Below are 5,883 nucleotides of genomic sequence, written 5' to 3'. Positions count from 1 at the left end.
ATATATATATATATATATATATATATATATATATATATATATATATACTTCAATTTCCTCAGCTGTAAAATGAGACCAATAATGGCATCCACCTCACAGAATTGTTGTGAGGATAAAATCAGTTAATATAAGTAAAGCTCTACAAACCTTTTATAGCTAGTATTAGACACATCAGCACCACAGACAGCACCTCACATTGTACCTAGCTCAGTTGTGTCAACATGGTGGCCAGTAATTTGTATTGTGTAATAGCTGCTGACAGATTGTGTTACTTCTAAAGATGGGAAAAGTTATCTATGTGGTTCTAACAGGGACTTAACATGGTCATATGAGAAGAACGTTATTGGAGAGATGCAATCTTGGCTAGATGAATTTATAGCAAATTGTTCTGAAGGCAGACTTTATCCAGACAGCAAATTATGCCCTATGCCATATGCTACTCTATGTACCTTCCTCTGCAGAGGCCACATGCCTTGTGGAAAGTCTTCTCCCACCTAGGATGACTTATGTCCTCTCTTAGCTCTCTTTAATTCACCTACAACAATAATCTTGTAAACTCTTCAAGGTTAGAGTATAATTGCATCTAAACTTAATGTTTGTTCAAGTTGATTCTATACTATTCTTTGTGTGTTTAGAGAACTAAATACCAGATTATAACAGACACGCCAGAAACCCAGTCAGCAAGTTTCTCTTTTTCTTGTTTTCTTGTATGATAATTCTGTGGCTGTCCAATTTCCAGTCAGTAAAGTGGATCTTCCATCCCAGGAAGGAGTGAGTTACTTTCTCTGAGATCCTAGCATACTTTCCTCCAAAATAATAATTTCTTTCTTTTCACTTGGGATGCTGTCTTTATTACTTGATAAGTCAAAGCTTACCACAGTTACTGAAAAGAACACTGAATTTGGAACCAGAAGGTCTGAGTTCAAATCTGGGCTCTCCTGCTAACTCACTATTTGATTTTTAGGAAATTACCTGCCATTTTTTGGCTTTCATTTCCTTATCTGTAAAAATGAGGGGAGTGAACCAAATGTTCTCTAAGGTCCTTTCTATTTCTAACATTCAGTGAACTCATTCACTGCTTGATAAGTTTACAAGAGATCAATAGGGGAAGTGAATTATGGAACAGGCAAAATTATTGATCCACTGGGGCTTGTTTTTAAAAGATCGGTGCCTCAGGGGAAAATATGGTCATTCAGTGGAATAGAGGACTTTCAAGAATTCTTGCTGAAAAAACCAAAGTTGAACAGAAAATTTGACATTCATATACAAGAAACAAGAGAAGCATGAGAAAGTAAACAGGGAAAAGAAATCATAAGGAACTTTATCAAAGTTGGACTATTAACATTCCTACACGGAAAAACAATAATTGTAACTTATGATGAAACTTTTCTCAGTAGTTGAAGGAAATAGAAATATATATATGAGGGTCATATGGGCATATGAATACATATGTGAATGTGTGTATATATGTTTACAGGTATACATAGAGGGCACAGGACCAATTTAACAGGAAGGGATGATACTTAAAAGGTGAAATTAAGAGGTGAGAGAGGAATATAATGAGAGGAGATGGGGAGAGACAGAATGGGGTTAACTATCTCATACAGAAGAGGCAAGGGGAAATGGTTACAATGGAGGGGAAGAATAGGAAGGCAAAAGGGAATGGGTCAACCTTATTCCCATTGAATTTGGCTTCAGGAGGGAATGAAATACACACTAAATAGGGTATCTCACCTTACAGGAGAGTGGGGGGGGGAAGGGGATGAGAGGGAGGATGATGGAAGGGAGGGAAGACTGGGGGGATGGAAGTTGGAAGCACCCACTTTTGAAAAGGGACGGGATCAAAGTAGAGACTAGAACAAGTGGGAGGTGGGATAGGAGGGAAGGAAATATAGTCAGTCTTTTACAATATATCTACTATGTTTTTGTTTTGCATTAGCCACACATGTACATCCTATACTGAACTGCTTATCTTCCCAGTAAGGGTGAGTGAACAAGGGAGGAAGGGAATGAATCTGGAATTCAAAGTTTTAAAATCAAATATTCAAATACGTATGTATATATATATATGTATATATACATATATACATATATGTGTGTGTGTGTGTGTGTGTACTATTATCAATACTATTTTACATGTAATTGGGAAATGATATACAGGCACTGGGGCATAGAGATCCACTGGAAAAATCGAAAGGGGTATGGGAGAAAATATGGGAGAGAGCAGATTGGAGGAGGGGATATCCTGTGGGACTGCTATTTTTTGGGGGGGGTGGGTAGGGGAAAAATGGGGAGAAAATTTGTAACTCAAAATCTTGTGGAAATGAATGATGTAAATCAGAAGTTAATAAAGCATTTGGGAAAAAAAAAAGATCAGTGCCTTTCCCAGTTGCCCAGACAAATCTTATATGCTCGGAAGCCTGTCTAGGTACTCAGAATCACACAAGATCATGTAGTTTGCATTCCAGACTCTCCAGTTGCCCTCTATTGATCAGGACATTACAGACTATATTGTTTTCTTTGAATTCTGTGGTAGGAATAGGACTCTACAATAGTACTCTGTTAACCATATTCTTGCCCACTCCCAAATCCCTTGGCACCTCTCAAAACTAACCTGTATTTTTCACTAATTTTTTCTTTAAAAGATGGGTCCACATTTATTCTTTTTCTTTTTTTTCTGTTGGAGATTGACTCATTCATTATAATTACTCCAAATCTTATGCAAAGTTCTTAATCAAGACTTAATACGTTGTGATATATGTATGTACACAATATACACATGTGTATATTACACATATGCATATATATTTCTTTACAATTCTTCCACTAAACACTCAGTAAAATGGAGACAATAATGCCCATTCACATGCAGGTTTTCTCAAAGAGATACAATCAATTTATATAATCTTATTGTATTATTTGTAAGGCTCAGAGTACTTAGTCTCAGGTCTTAATTATTTTCCTTAGAACTACTTGACCACTAATTTGATCAAACTACCCTGGATTTTACCTCAACTCTCTGCAACAATTTATTTGGCTTTCTCATATAAAATTATGGATTTTATTGTTATTATTAAAGAAAGGCATAGTAAATAGAAAAGTGACCTTGGAGTCAGGAAGACCTGGGTTCAAGTCCTGACCATGACACATACTGCTGTGTGACCTTAGTTAAATTATTTAATCTTTCAGCTCCTGAGAAAACTTTCTAAGATGACATATTCCAGAATATTTGAAGATTGGATTTAATAGAAGGAATTTCTTCACTGGATGGGGGGTGATCTACACTGTAATCACAGAACCAGAAAAATTTACCTCTATGTTTTTTAAGGTTTATGAAATATTTCTTGTAGCATTCTTGTGAGGTAATATCAGTGAAAAGATCTCATATACATAGAAATCCACTTATTCCATGTGTGCATTTATTAGAAGGCATGGCAATTAGTTTCTTTTTGTTCAGGAATAGGAAGCACAAAAAGGAAAGAAGGCCAAGCTATCTACTTCACCAGTTGGATTAATTTAATTTTTCAAAGGACTTCAGACAAAGTCATTGCCTCCATAGTGGAGACCTAAGAAAGTATCTAAAAATCATTGCAAGTTCTGGAAGGTCTTATAATCTCTTGTTTCTAGGGATTGCTTTTGTCTCCTAAGCAACTAATGTTTTGACTTGGAAATATACTGAAGTTCAAAACTGTCTAATACTCTAGAAATAATTCCCCAAAGAACCAGTTATATGGAATTCATTATATTACTTTATTTCAAACATAAATGTGCCCTAAGTTGGGCCTTGACTCATGACTCTCAATCTAGTCAGCAATCCAATTCCATTGTACTTTATTGGATAGGCTATTATAAAGCATCTACTCTACACAAAACTCTATATTAGCCCAGCTTGGTGAAGAGGTGATGTCAAGGAGGGAACCAAGGATACATAAAATATTGTTTCTTCTCTCAAGGATCTCATTGTCTAGTTAGGTAGATAAGATGTGATATATACATAGAATCAGTGAACATCAGAACTAGAAGGACTTAAGAGGGCATCTGGACCAATTCCCAGGACAAATCCTTGGGAAAATGATACTCAGAGGGATGACCTGATATACCATAAAAAAATCCAAGAGATGCAACAACAATAGCAACAACAAAAAATAGGACCTGGGTTTTCTTACTCTCATTACCAGAGTCTTTGCACTCCTCTTTTGTATGTTATGAACTTCTTTAGCAGCCTGGTGAATTCTATATATTCCTCAAAGTGATATTTTTAAATACATAAAATAAGATATAGAAGATTACAAAGGAAACCAATTATATTGAGATACAGTCATCAAATATTAAAGAAATTAACAACTTCATGGATTCCAGGTTAAGAACCACTGCACTAGAGTATGGTGCTTGTTAACCAGAGGTATAAATAGATGCAAAGAATGAGTAATGGGACCTCTTCCTGTGAAATACTGGAATTCTATTACTCTGAAACAACTGGAAACATAAAGTGGATCTCTAGGAAATACTGAACAAGCAGAGGGTGGGGGCTCATCTTCTAAGGTTTTGGTTAACAGTTGGACCATTCCAGGAAAGTGTTTTCCATGATCTACATTCTTAAGACCTGATGGTAAGGGAAATGATATAGAAACAGTAGGTTCCATTTTCTTATACAGAGCAGAAAGGGATTGAATCCTGAAATAACAAAGGTGGAGAATTATTAAGGTTGTTTTTTTCCCCTGTTCACTCTTCATGCCTTGACCCTGGTGTTTTTGTTCTCTTCTTGAATAAACACAAATGGTCAGTTTCAGACAAATAGCATGAAGGCATCACAGACAATGGCTCTTATACAGTAGGCTATCTTAGAGGTGTGTATACAAGGGGTGAGATGAACCATAGCTACACTGCCTCAGTTACCATCTTTTGATACATTCATCTATTTTTGGTTCCAGCACGTGTAACAGACAATTCTTTTGGTAATGCTTATGTTATTTGTGTGACTTTCCCCATGTTTTCCTTGGTCTGTTGACTACCCATCAAATATCTGTGTGCCAGGGTAGGAAATCCTTTTCCTAGGTCATTGGGAAGAAATCACTTTGTAAATGTTCAATCATTATTTAAATGACTTATGATTGTTATTAATTTCAGTTAGTACATGCCTTTCTTGTTGTTACTATAGAAAGAACAAGCATAGTATTGTGGAATAACTAATGTTAGCTGCTACTATGACCATAACCAATACAACTACAGTTAGGACTATGGCTACTATGATGGCTATGAAATGATGATGACAGTGACAATGACAATGACGACCATAACTCCTCCTCTTCCTCCTTTCCTGAAAGATGCAGTTTAAGTTGCACATCCAAAGTAAAGCCTTCTGAATCTTCCATAACCCCTACTTCCTTTGTTCTTTACCTTTTTTATTACTCTACCACACACTTAGTATTTGCTAACTTTTATTCTTATCTTATCTTTTTAGATACATATCCCATCTCTCTAACTAGACTGAAGGCCCCTCATGCAGTGTCCAATAAAACTTTTCAAACATTGTAGATGCTGAATAAATGCTAGTGTTGGATGAGGAGGAGAAGGTGAACCTTCTGTCTCTGAAACTTTCCCTAATGAGCAAAATGCCTTGAGAGTGGAAAATGAAAATTAATTTTAAAAAATTCTCTCTTTTCTGATGCTGGAACCAGAGAGTAGCATCTTTTTGAGAGGAAAAAGTCTTACTCTGTCTTTCTCCTATTATTTTATTATTTTCTGAGGTTCTTGACCAGATATCATTATATCCAAGTGATTAGTGGCAACCTGTGACCTGTCATTAGATAGTTGACATGTCATTAGATGGATGACACTTATGAGCATAGTGGATATAATGGATGAACTGCAGAGAGAGAGAGA

The sequence above is a fragment of the Petaurus breviceps genome, unplaced genomic scaffold (assembly GCF_028583685.1).
Source record: "Petaurus breviceps papuanus isolate PSGF00001 unplaced genomic scaffold, PetGlider_PUasm1.0 138, whole genome shotgun sequence".
In the NCBI taxonomy this organism is placed as follows: domain Eukaryota; kingdom Metazoa; phylum Chordata; class Mammalia; order Diprotodontia; family Petauridae; genus Petaurus; species Petaurus breviceps.
The sequence above is the reverse complement of the archived record's forward strand: the minus strand, read 5'-3'. Positions refer to the sequence as shown.